Source organism: Apium graveolens, chromosome 4 (genome assembly GCF_009905375.1).
Source record: "Apium graveolens cultivar Ventura chromosome 4, ASM990537v1, whole genome shotgun sequence".
In the NCBI taxonomy this organism is placed as follows: domain Eukaryota; kingdom Viridiplantae; phylum Streptophyta; class Magnoliopsida; order Apiales; family Apiaceae; genus Apium; species Apium graveolens.
The window spans coordinates 221668949-221683952 of NC_133650.1; positions in this window are offsets into that span (position 1 = coordinate 221668949).

Here is a 15004-nt window from a genome sequence, read left to right on the forward strand (position 1 = left end):
AATTCTTCAAGAACACCAAGAACAACTTTTTAGAGGATTTTCAGAAAATTAAACCTCAATTTCTATGCGTTATTGAACTCCAAATTTGAAGTATAATATACCAAAATGACCATAAAAATATTATCTACACGATGGAATCATCAATTCATATTGACAACATCAAGAACAAAAATTCATATATTAATCCTTAATTAATTCGAATTATAATAAATAAAATAATAAAATCACCTTGATTTCTGCACTAAAATGGTTGATTGATTCAGAAAGTACTTTTTAAGAGCTTCGTTTTGATATATCATACACTTGAATCGGAGTTCGGTAACACCTTCGTTTGTGCGTTTGATTCTCAAGAACTTATCATTTTTAGAGTTTTTCTATGTAATTACTATATTTTTACTGGTTGTAAATGAATAAACGAATAAAATGAAATAAGAGATATGATATTTATATTTACGGAATATTGGTTCGTTCTGGATCGTTTTGGATCGTTAAATTAGTTACTTAGCCGTTAAGTAACTACAATCACGATCCGATTTAATATCAGTTTTGGATAATTATCCCAACCGGGCTTTTATAAAACACTTTATATGAAAATAATGTGATGTTATCCCGCCTTTGGAGAATACGGGTTTCGTTAATTTGCCGAAATGATTATCGTATCGAAAATCTTGCGCCGGGCCGCGCACGGGTCAAACCGTATTCCGGATCAAAAAAGTTAAAACACGGGAAATGTCCGGAATTACCATATTAGGTTAGGAAGGAGTTTTTGGAAGAGTTTCGGTTTGTAAAAACGTAAAAATAATTGAAGTCGGATGATTCTCGGCTTTGTAAAATAATTTTGTAATTACTCAGAAAATAATTAATAAATTCATAAATCATTATAAAATTATATAACACTCCATAAATTACCAGAAAAATACCTTAATTATCTATATTTTATTCTAGATATATTAAAATTAACATACTCATATTTTATTATATACAAACATCCAAATATTATTATCAATCATCTAGAATAATTTACCAAAAATTCATATAATATTCACATAATAATCATTTATTGATACAAATAATTACACGGTATTTCCCGGATGTTACAACCTTCCCCCTTAAAAGGATCCTGTCCTCATAATCACACTAAGAAATAATACTGATACTTTTCAAGTACATCATTTTCATTTTCTTAGGTGAATTTCTCAACCTTATAATTTTTCACAACTTTAACGTATAATATCAACCATTCCTTAATAGCCTCTCGCTAATATCATATTCTATTTGTTGCTTGTATAACTCAATTCAAATCTCCATCTTCTATATATAATGGAGCTAACTTACTCTTTCTGGGTATATACATATAAATACCTTATGAACTCACTATCCGGGTAGCGGTGAAGCCAACTCACTTCTATTTATCCTGTCTATTTTACTATCTAGGAGGGACCAACATAACATATCTTAATTCATTTTCTTTCTTTCTAGTCCTAGTAACTCGTGTTTATGAGCAGTTCCAACTGTTACTCAGTGGTGAACCTCGTCCCCATATATTTCTTTGTTCAATTAACCTAATTTGTAACCGCTTTCCATCACATTCGAGGCTCTGTAATCGTTCCCGTAATCTTCTTCTTCATTTGTAAATGATATACTAAGACCATGGCGTATTTGATTTCTGACATTAACTATGATATATTTTTTTCCAATTAGCTTTACGTAACCTGAATCAACCTTCATTTTATACATAGGGAGCTAAATCACTTTTATTAGTCATATACCTTTGAACATCTTATGAATCGTTATGCCTGCAACAACAAGGTCAACTCATTCGTAATCGTTCTATTTATCTTATTGTCTCAATACACTAACTTAATTTATACTAATCCGCTTTTCTTTCTAATTTTAATAATTTGTGTTCATGAACCTTCCATTTTCCCTGACTGTCCTACTTTACTTTTCACGTCTCCTTCTGTTTAGTTAGTCTGGCCTATGATCGTTTTCAATCATGTTTGAGAAACTTTAGCTGGTCTCTTGTACTTTCCATCCGCCTGCGCCCGATATACTGAACCCATGGCGTCTGATGCTTCAAAATGTTCTAAATCTATTCAAAACTAAAATTTAAAGGAAAATCTCGACAATTGCATTTAACTCACCACTTTGTAGTATACTTCAATTTCTTTTCAATCACTATCGAGTATATTCATCGAGCGAGAATCCTTTACTATCTGAAGGGAAATATTAATTTGGAATGGAATGAATCATAACTGTATTCAAAACCGAACTCTTGGTACTAATACTTATTTTGTTATATGAACTTTGATGCTCACAACATTCCATACTGAAGTCAACATCAATCATCTATATTAATACCACCTTTGATATCTAACAACAAAGTGAGTATCAGCATCATCTAGAAACTGGATCAAAACTTGTTCTTCAATTTCTAACTTTTCCAATTCCTTTATCCACTCCCCAGCAATCTTAGTGATATTCACTCTTTCTTTTCTACTCAAGACATTTGTCTCTGAATGGATCTTGCTTGGTTGGTATTTAACCATACTTCCGTAGCTCATAATTACTTATAACCAGAGTTCAGACCTTTGAAGCTTAGAACGCCGTTGCTAATCTTTCACCTTTCGCATGCATATCTTTAGGTATTCAACTTGTTCTTCCTTAGTTCTTGAATGGGCGAGGATGTTATTAATAAATACAATTACACTATCCAATTACTCCTTATACACTATGTTCATTTAATCTTCAGACTTGCAATTTCTGATAACCGATGCGTGACTTCATACCTCCCTTCTCTTTTCTCCATGATCACTTTTGTGTATAGCGCGAATTACCCTTTATTTCATTATTCTTGCATTCCACATTTCTGAAGTTTCCCTTCACCCAATATCTCATTTCTACTGGGTTATACAATACAGGGCTTTTGACACCAGCTCGACTCGTACAATAACTGATGAAAATTCTTACCTCATTTCCCGAGGTAACCTTGGTATCATTCGTTAGAATCTTCGGGACTTCACTTTAATTATGAAGAATTCCGATATGAGATTCATTGTATCGTTCTGCTCTAATAGTTTGCAACGAATATTGTTGTTTAAAATTCCCTGCTTACGCGCATTCTTTGAATGAAATTCTTGTCTTCAATTACCGGTGTTTTACTTCATTTTCCTATCAGTTCTGACACAGCTGACGATCACCACTTGCTTATATCCTAAACTATTTAATAAAATTTCTTTATCATCCTTTTGATTCCACTTCTTTTCGTATTTAGTTCTTTATTCTTATTACTCATTCATTCTTTTAACATAAGGAATGCCTTTTCTTGATAATATTCATATGTTCATTATTAGCTAAGCCATTTCTGAAGTTAATAAGAGGCTTTTATTTATAATATTTAAGTTCTTACTAACAGAATTGTCAAAATTTATTGATAGTTATTTTCTTAGCCTCACTTAAATCATCATTGATCGCATATTTGGTTTTTTCCCAATTGATCAACATTTCTTTTTCCTGAGTTCACATGCGGACTTCGTTAGTCTTCGTCTTACATCGGATACTTGGATTCACGAGCTTTCTAAAATTTTTACTCAACCGTCATTCGATATGGGTATACTTTCAAGTCCTTCCAGGAACGCTATTACAGGTGATAGAATCTCTTTGCTTTATCATGAACCTTTAGTTCTTATAAATATTCTTCTTACTAGCATGTACCAATTACTTTCTGTTCCTCTTGTTTACCAAAAAGGGTGTATTCATCTTGATAAAATCTCACACCTGTCTGCAGTAACATCACGTTAATTCTACTAAACTTTCGATTTCTGGTAATGCCATCACTTCCTTCAACTTGCTAACTGTTTTGATTTCGGATCTGAAAATCATGTTAGCCATCTCTCGGAGTCTGGACTGTTCATAGCTTTTTGGGGGAGGTAAGAGGCTCATCATTTTCTATGAGCATCACATAGTCATCTTGAGTCAAAGGAAATCCATAATATATCTCTGGCTCATGATGAGTCCTACTAGATCTACGAAAAACTGGTGTTTCTGGAGCAGGAACATCTTGATGTACATCCTGCCCACTTTCCAACTCTGGTTTAATGTTATTCTGTACATCTCGATATTCATCAAGATCTATAATCTTCCCACTATCTCATATGGAGTCTTTTGAACCGATTTAGTTGGAACTCGGTTTAGTGTATATGCAGCCATTTCTAGAGCATAACCCCGGAAACTTATTGTAAGATCTGGTAGATTCATCATCAATCGCACCATGTCCAACAAGGTACGATTTATCCTCTCTAAAACTCCATTCCATTGAGGCGTTCCAGGAGGAGTAAGCTGTGATACGGTACCACACTACTTCAAGAAACCTTTAAACTCGAGGCTTAAGTATTCTCCTCCACGATCAGATCATAGAACTTTTATACTTTCCCCTGTTTACTTTTCCACTTCAGCCTTGTATTCTTTGAACTTTTCAAAAGAATCGGATTTGTTCTTCAAAAGGTATACATATCCATATATACTGAAATCATCAGTAAACGTAATGAAGTAGTAAAAGCCACCTCTTTCCATCGTACGCATTGGACGACATACATCACTTGTATAAGTCCTAATCTTTTGGCGGCCCTTTCACTTTGTCTGGTAAAAGGAGCTTTAGCCAATTTGCAAATGAGACAAGATTTGCATTCTTCGTATGATTCAAAATCAAACTTATCCAAGTAACCATCTTGATGTAATTTGGAAATGCGTTTGTCATTTATGTTACCTAAACGATAATGGCAGAGATATGTTTAATTTGAGTCTTTCATCTTAATACGTTTATTATCATTATTTATGTTATAGACAGGAGTATCTAAATCAAGAACATATAAACCATTAAACAAACGTGCAACCCCATAGGTAACATTATTCAATAAAAAGGAACAACTATTGTTTATGAATAAAAATTGAAACACCTTTCTTGTCCAAACAAGAAACCAAAATAATGTTTTTGCAAATTGCTGGCACATAAAAACAATTATCTAGTTCTAAAACAAGCCCAGTGGGCAACGATAAATGATAAGTCCCTACAGCTAAAGCAACAACCTTTGCTCCATTGCCAACACGTAGGTCGACTTCTCCATTCGCCAAAGTCCTACTTCCCATCAGTTCCTGCATATTTATACAAATGTGAGAACCACATCCAGTATCTAATACCCAAGATGTAGAAGTAGACAAATTTACTTCTATAACATAAATACCTAAATCAGAAGCTCCAGTAGCCTTCTTCTTCGAATCCTCAATAAGCATGACAGTTTCTCTTCCAATGACCCGGTATCTTGCAATAGTGACAAGTATCACCCTTTGAAACACCACATCTAGGCTTTAAAGCCTGTTTGGGAGCAGTTTTAGGAGTAGCAATAGGTTTGGATCCCATCCTCTTCTTGCCTTTCCATATACCTTTCCCTTTGGCACTCCCATTGTTCACCATTATTATAGGAGCAGGGGACGCTTTCTGAATGTTGGTCTCAACAGTTTTGAACATAGCCAACAATTTGGTAGGTGTCTTTCTATCTTATTTATGTTGTAATTCAATACAAACCGAGCATAGTTGTTGTTTAAAGATTATAATATCAGATCTATCTAAGCTTCCAGACCAATCACGGAACCCAGAGTATCAAGGTACTCCATATATCCAATCATCTTCAGAACAACGGTCCAACTGAATCACGATCGCCATGTTTGCATGTATACAAAGCTTTGATTGTATCAAACCTCTCTTGAAGAGCCTGTCCTTCAAACATACGTTTAAGGTGCTCAATCATAACATAAGCATCCATATGCTCATGTTGTTTCTGAAGCTCGGGACTCCTAATCGCTAGCATCAAACAGGTGACATCCGTATCATCATCTATATGCTTCTGATAAGGAGCCTATTGAACACGCGTTGCACCTTCAGGAAGAGGTCCAGGGCGAGGAACATCAATGACATAGAGCTTTCGCTCCTGCCTGAAGATTATTCTCAAGTTCCTTTTCCAATCAAGGAAGTTTGTTCCTGTCATCTTGTCCTTCTCAAGGACTGATCACACAGAGAAGTTGTTTGAGTTGTTTGCCATTTAATATCTATAATATTAAAATGCATAAAATGAATTAGTCTACAGATGATCACTAAATTATATTCAAGTGATTATTCATATATATTCACAATATATATCTCCCACTATTTTTATCAAATTAATAACCCTAACTATTAGTTTAGAAATAATATCTTCTATATCCTTTCTAGTGAGCCAAGATCCAAATTTCACAACATTTTAGTTCAGCTTTGGCTTTACTCCTAAAACATGATTTAATAAGGTAGACAACATTTGTCAATTATATCAACTATATAACTCTTGGATAGTTCGATGGAACAACATTTGTTCATATTTATCTAATAAATCTCGCCAAACTCCATGCCCCTAAGTTCACAATCTTATTGTGGTAACTTAGTTAAGTCAAACCCAATAGTCAAAAAGTATCAATATACTTCAACTTATCACCCACGATAGATAGGAGTACTTCGCTCTGGAAAAACTACTCATTATCGATCTAGGGGTTATCGCGTTGGACATATTGGAAGACATCTAAACAATTTAATATAAACTTTAGGGTTTTGTTAATAGTAAAACGATCATGATCCCATCATAAGAGATTCCCAATTTTTCCATGAATGAAATACTTTAAATCAATATTCGTTGATGGTTTGATTTCGAGGTAGCGAGGAAGTCACAATGGTCTCGCTCAAAACCCACAACCTTACAAGTTTAATGAACCCATTTTTGACAAAATTGCCCCATATCAGAAATAAAGAAAATTCATATTTTTATTTTATGTTTCTGAAACACGAGAATCTCATGATCATTTGTTAAATATTAAAATCTTGAATCATTACAGATTTTATCTTGTTTAGCAGGCATGGCATGGGTGATGTATCTAATACATACATACATTGCTAATCTAATTAAGCATGCATCATTCTAACTACACTACACATTCATTTTTCACATGATATATGTAAAGTGCAACAAAATAAACATGATAGGTTATGGCCCAATCCTATGTGATCTTCATCAAGCTCATGATAAAGATCATGGTCAATCTAAGGTGGTTAAGTATATAAATACAACTATCTATTATATCATATGTCTTCTTGCTTTATTTCCCTCCTTATATAGCTTCCTTAGATCACCCCTAATGGATTCCTTCTTCTAGTCCATTACATAAATGAAATATAAAAAACTAATCTAATGAACTTACAAGAAGAACTCGAGTTACATTCAAGATTTAATATTACAAGAATCAAAATGACATGCAAGTCGTATTTAAAAACCAAAACCACAATAAAAACATCATTAATCTAAGGTCTAAAGGCCATAACCATCCATCATGCTCATGTAACATATAATAATATAATTTATCATATACTTATTATGATTAATCTAATCAATCATATCAAGTGGAACAAATACAAAACACTATTTTCAGAATGAAAATATAACCTTTCTGCTTGATTTTTCATCTCTGTATCATCGTATCATATACATACAGTATGTTCTAGTCCCCTATTATGTCCAGACACAATTAATCACAACAACAGTCATCTCAGATCATCAATACACGCATGATATCTTCATATCAGACATGGAAAATCATCGACATACATAATATCATCATATATATCATGGCAGATCATCAACACATGCATAATATCAAATATTTATCATGGCAGATTATCAATACATGCATAATATACAAATCGCATACATATAGTCATGACAGATTGTATACATGATATTATCATCAAAATCAGTAAACACACAAATGAATTAAAACCTTTCACAAGTAGCTTTGATACCATTGTTGGGTTTCGAGGCATGAAACGCAACGAAAATAATGTTTAAAACTGTAAAAACCAGAAAAAATCGAAACCCATCCCAGGATCCATGTGAAAATAAAATATTTAATTCGCGGTTAAGATGTTTTCCTTAAGAAGCTTTACGATTTATGTTGTCTAATGGAGGTCCAAGCTTTCAACAATCATCATGTATCCCGTCACGAAATGATCTACACCTTGAAGGTATCCACATGAATGATCGAACGGAAGATGAGCGTGTACTAGCACTCGTAAATCAGAAGCCGCCTTTTCGCTATCTCTTTCTCTCTCAAGCTGCTAGGGTTTGTGTTTTTATCTTATAAAAATGTAAAATCCTAGCTAAGGCTTAAAAAGATATTATATAGGCAAGAAAAAAAGACTTCTAACCCTAAACTAATTTAGAGTTTTAATAAATCCGAAAATCCTTGTTATTATTAATTAAGTCTTACTTAATCACCCAATAACTCAATTTCGGATTTAATAATAAATTCAAATTTCTTATTTAATTAATTAATTAATTAAGTCTTACTTATATAATAACAAATTATTTGAATTATTTACATTTAATTTAAATCCAAATTTAAATTAGATAGTCCTCCAATCATTCTCTGTGTGACCCTTTAGGTTATTATTACGTTGGGAATAATTTTAAATCTAATTTAAAATCATAAACAATGAGCGACATCTAGTAATACATCATTGCTACCCAATTAATAATAATTAAATCGGTGATCGATTAAACCTTTCGTTAATAATGTATAATATAATATAACCCTTTTAACCAAATATTATAGATTAAACTTGAAGCATGTTATGGGTCATCTCCTTCATGGTTTAATCCAAGTTTCCTTGATCAATGAGTAGATTATCATTTCAAATCAACATTTGAGCGCGGCGCCACACATTTTATAGTCTAGCTCACACAAGAGGCCAATAATATCTCTCCAAAATTAGGACGGTTAAATCTTTTCTAGATCATTCATATTTCTCACACGATTCCTAATATATCTGAAGTCTATTTTTATCATTACCCGGTCAAACACACCTTTTGATGTAATCAAAGTATATTAATTATCGTGTAGAAATACAATGATTTCAAGTCGAAGGACCATTACATCATTATAATTGTGAGAATTACATATGACACAACAGACATGTAGTGTGGCGCCCTCCAAACTCGGGTCAGAAGTTTGGGGTCCACAACACACACACACACACACACTATATTTAAACCTGTTTACGAATATAATAATATATACAATGACCCTACTTACCATATCCACGGATCGTAACAGTTTAAAGTATGTCCACAAGCCACAATCTTATTTATTACAAACGTACCAAATCCCAAATTTATTTATCTTACATATGTAGTCAAACTTTACTAAAAACTTTTTAGCACACACCAAGTCACACAACTTCCGCTAGCTTATTCCACTTCAACTTGAAAACCTATCTGGAACACTCGACTGAGAATCCTCGCCATTACAAGTTTCCTTCTTAACTGGAAAAGAACATAAACAGATTCGCAAGAGTGAGCTAACTATCTCATCAAGTCACAATGACAATACTGAGATTAAATAATGATTAATTGAAATGATATAGGGAATCAAGTTTTCTGATAAGCAATGATTAGAATTGGATATTCACTTTTATTTTAAAAACCAAGGTTATGCTGCTGATCAGTCACGCACTAACCCCGAGCAAGGCTCCCAGCTTTGCTCTATATACTGGATCCAAGGAACACATGGCCTATTATGACCACGAATCTGGTCCGACCACGAATTTGGTCCATATTTAAAAACAATCCAATTATATAATAATAACATGATAAACAATGTAATTCAATAAACTGAATCATAAACAACATTTATCTTGAAGCATAAGGTGATTCACAACACCAGGAAGGTATAACAAGGTAAACAAGAAGATTAACATTCAATCCAGGGAAAGAATCAGAGTGCAGAAGACCAAGGGTGCAAAGGTTCCTGTTATACAAGGTATAAAGGTTCGACTGTTAAGAGATCTCATATCAAGGATCAGTATGTGGTAGATATCTATTTTTGGAGTAGTATCGGATATGTGTGGTTCGTATCTAAGAATTCAACAATCAATGGTTTACAAAAAATCAGGCTCGTGGCTCAAGATCAATAAGAATTAGGGTTTAGGGTTAAGTACTGCAAAGTACTCTCAATATAGAGTAGGAACTACTGGGAATAGTTGCAACATAATGAAAAGAGTTCCAAAGTATTCACAATTATACTACAAGAAAGTTCAGGGACACTTGTCTTATCAATTCGCTTTCACTTTACTAACACTTGTAAATTGGTTCCCAGTCACTAACAACTTGCTTTCCCTTTCTACATCTCACTTCCTTTGGTAGACATCATAAATACTCATCAACACTACTTCTCATCTCATTCTATTCGATACAAGATTCTATATACCCTTCATTTCACCCAAATCCGATGTACGGATTGAAATTACCAACAAAAAGAGTCAAACAACGCACATACGATCATATTATACAGCAATCAGATCACATATATCACATAGCATGTAATATATTTGATCAAAAGAATTTTTCAAAGAAGATTCGGGGTCAAAATGATTTTCCAAGTATTTAATATGAATTTTTGAACATTTTATAATTAAATAATAGGGTTCGAACACCCGAATCTGGCTTTAAAATAATTTATAATAATAATCGAGTCATAATAATAATTTTAAATAATATTTTAAAACTCAAAATTATTTTTCAGAATTTCTAAATCAAAAGAAATAATTAAATCAAATTATATAATTAATTAAGATTAATTAAATCAATTAATCAATTAATATTTAAATCAATTGACTAATTAAATAATTAATTATTAACTAAAATAAATTAATTAAATAATTTAGATTTAATTTTGAATAAAAAAATAATTTTTAGAATTAAAAATATTAATTTTTGGAATTTAAAATAATTATAAATAATTTTTGAAAACAAACTATAAACAAAAATATCATTTTTGCAAATAATAAAAACTAAAATCAAGTTTTTATAAAGGTTTAAAACAGAAATACTAATTTTGCAAGATAGGGAAAGTTGAGGGGGCTAAATGGCAATTCGCCACTATCACCTTCCCCACCCACAACTCCGGCGGCGGCGACAACCATTAACGTCGCCCCGAGCTCGCCGACAAACCGCATACAAATCCAGAAGCTGACAGAAAGGTGCAGATCAGGAGAACGTAACGAGATAAACTCAAATATGCCAACAAGATTACCAGAAGCTCAAAGAATCGGCGGAAATTCTGGTCAAACTTCGCCGCCGGCGAAGCTTCCCCAGAATCCAGTGATCGATTACGGCTTCCCCTGTTAAAACATACACTACCAATTATTTCCCCTTCACGCGATCTGTTTAATGATGTAAGTTTGTTAGTCCCTTAACAATATAGCAAGAATTACAGAAGGGGGGTTGAATGGAATTCTTGAACCTTTTTCTTGAAATAAAATGTTCAACTCGATTATGGATATATTTTTTTTGATTAGCACAATGCGTAATGTAAACTTGAATGAATCAAAACATAAGTAATTAAAAACAAGAGTCTTTAAAAACTTTCTGGTGGATTTAAACAATTCCACCAGAGATATATATAATATATCGAGAGGACTCTGTGTGCAGAAATGCTCACAGCTGCTTACAAAATAGAACTGCTAAGAACACAGGAAATGCTAAAGATAGTGCTTACAAAAATTTCTTTGTTGTTGTTTTTTTTAGCTATCTTAGTTATTTTTCTATTTGCTACTCTCTTGGTTTATATATTACCAAGATTACAAAGTCAAAAGAACTGAACAAATATAAAATCTAACAGTCTTGATCTTTGCTGCTTTTCGTCCTTTATTACCCAGTTAATGGGCTTCCACAGTGTATTTGTATCCAACTCAACGGCTGTGTGTCAGCTTTCACTGTTCAACTGATGTTTGAATCTTGATATGATCATCTGTCGACTTTCAGATCATCCGTCGATGACTTAATTGATCATCCGTCGACTGTTATGTTAAACATCCGTTGATAGTCATTTGATCATCCGTCGAAGCTTTGTTAAGCATCCGTTGGTAGCTATTTTGGTCATCCGTCGAAGCTTTGTTAAGCATCCGTTGGTAGCTATTTTGGCACTTGACTTCATTTCACTTATACAGAATTACAAGACATTGCTTATGTACAGTTAATCAACCTATTCTGCATATCTAGTTAAAGTCAACATGACTTATATGCTACTACAGATTCTATACAAAGGTGCATACAACACTGTGCTACAAACTTATTATTACATAAGCTACTCACTCGATGGATAATAAGTTAATCATCCGTCGGGACTATAATGAGTTATCCGTCGAGACTATAATTCTTATCCGTCGAGTGCTACATTATTTCACTAAGTAAAATCTACTTAGATGTTTTGTTTAGGTAATCATCAAGTACACAACATATTCACAACAATCTCCCCCAATTTATGTCTACTGGAATTGTAGCCATAAATTAAGAGATACTTGATGATAACAAAACATCCTAAACATATATCTTTAAAGATAAGTAGATAAAACTGAAAGTGCTTCAATTTAAACAAAAATGTACAAGGTTTGGCTCAGAGTCAGTTCAAGATGCTCCTCTAGTCTGAGCAGATTTTTCTAGTTTCTTGAAGGTCTGGATCTTCTTCCAAGCTTTCTGTTGTTTTCTTCAATTTGATTATGGAGCTGTCTGTGGAATTCTAATTCATCAGATTCTGAGAGATCTAACATTTCTTGCATTTCCAAGAGAGTCTCATTGCTAGAGATACTCAATTGGTCTTCTAATCTGAAGAATCTTCTCACACCCTTGTCATCCATGAATTCCATCAGCCAGTAGGGCCTTAGATGCACTCTTCTCCCTGTGTATGGGATGATAAGAGTTTTGGGTAGTGCATCTGTTACGACCGGCATTTTATGTAATATTATTTGTGAATAATATTAAGTTAAATAAAAATATATTCAATGCTTGTACGTTTGTGTGAGTGAAAATTTCTGCATTATAAATTTGCTTTGGGTAGTATATGATTTTTCAAAGCAAGAATTTATTTAATTTCTTTATTTTTGATTTATAAGGAATATTCTAAGCTTTGGAAAAATTTTCTTTTAAAAGACATTTTGTTCACAAAATTTTGAAAATGATTTTATAAAGTCTCTAAAAATCCAAGTTATTTTATGGTATAAATTTTATAATTTTTGAACTTGTATTTTATTATATAAAAATAAATCTTTGGAAATTAGTTGCTTAATAATTATCAAAGTACATGATTACCCTTGCATGCAAACTCTCTTCTATTCAACCAAGGGGCAAGGAGGGCAATTCCAACCCCACTCACTTTCATTTTACTAGCCACATTACTATTTTGTCCTTGCATGCAAATCTACCTAACTATGATTGGAAGGTTACTATTGTAATTTCTCTCATCCACTCACTTATGGGCAAATAAAAACCAAGTAAACATGACAAGCACACCACTTTCACTCCACCATTTCCACACTTCTCCTCCCTCCTCCCTCTCCTCTCGGCCCTCCCCCTCTCCTCTCGGGTTTTTAGCCGAAAACCTACCCCCTCCCCTTTTCTTCATTCCACATTCAAGTTTCCACCTTCCATACAAGTAAATATTACTTCCTATATCATGATCATTCATATTTCAAAGAGTTTGAGTAGAAAGTTTAAGTTTAAGGGTTGCATGTAAAGGTTTTAGTGAAACTCAAAATACAATCTTGATTCTTATGGATTTAAGGTTGTTTTCGAGAGGACTACAATAAATGGATAAGTGCCAAGTCTTGAGAAGGAAACTCTTGATGATTTAATGGCCATTTCCATCCATTTCATTCGGCCATGACCATATGGGAGCCGAATGAATGGTCCTTGAAATCATTCTTGTTGTTTTGTTCAATTTTTGCATGTTTATGTGATAATGACTTGAATTTTGTGGTGAAAATTTGATAAAACTCCTTGCATGCTAAGTGATCATCTAGGTATACCTTATGCTAGGCTTGCATGTCAATTTTAAGATGGAATATATGTAGAAAATATGTTGTTTTGGTTTGAAAAACCCGAAGGCATGCATGCATGTGGAATTCTTTTAGTTTGTTGTAAGATTTTGATCATTTGGAAAAGATTTTGTTAGTGAGCCTTAATTTCAGTAGGAATAATGTGATAATATTGATTTATGCTTCTTGTTGCATGGTAATAATTTGTGGTTATCTTTTATAAAAATATATATCTTGTTGTTTCAAAAGCATGAAGATTTGCGATTTGTTAAGAGTAGTCTCTTTTGTTTTGCCATAGTTGCACCTTAGGTAAGGATGATCTCACCAAGGTTATTTTGAGAAAAAGGGAGTTAGTTCAGTAGAATACCAAGTATAGGTCTTGGTTTAAGTATTTAGTTGTTGATAATTGGGTTTGTCAAGTCAAAACCTTGGAAAATGAGAGTTATAGTTTCTGCAGAAAAATCAGTTTAGTACCCTGAGGTTTAGAGTGAGTTTTGACCATGTCATTGATGTGCACTTTGAGGCCCAAGCCACCAGAAGTTAGTATGGGGAGTATATAATAGGTTTTAGGAGTTGGTTGGAGGTTTGCATGTCATTTGGTTAGGTGCACAAGTAGAATAACAAAATCTGTCCAGCAGGGGACAGTTTTGTTGCAACTTAGAAATAGGGAGATTTGGCCATGTCATGGGTAGGCCCTCATTAGGCCCAATTGGGCCTTAGTTAGAGGGTATGTCAGAGAAGTTTTTCCAACCATAGTTCATAGGATAAGAGCTAGAACCATGTGTCGCAAGTTAATTCAAGTCGGGGCATTTTCTGCCCAGAAAAACAGGGGTACCTTGGACTTTTAGCTTAGGCCCAAGAAGGCCCAAGCCAGGCCTTTGAGCCACATCAAGCTTGTGAGATGCCCTTAGGTCAGGAGAGTCTTGTGTAAAAATTTTGAAGAAAAACTTGTAGTTTAAGAGTGTCTAATGCACTCAAGAAACCTTAGTTACCATTCTGAAATTTGCACCAGTGAGCACTTTCACTTATCACATAGTTTTAGAACACTTAGAAGTGAGT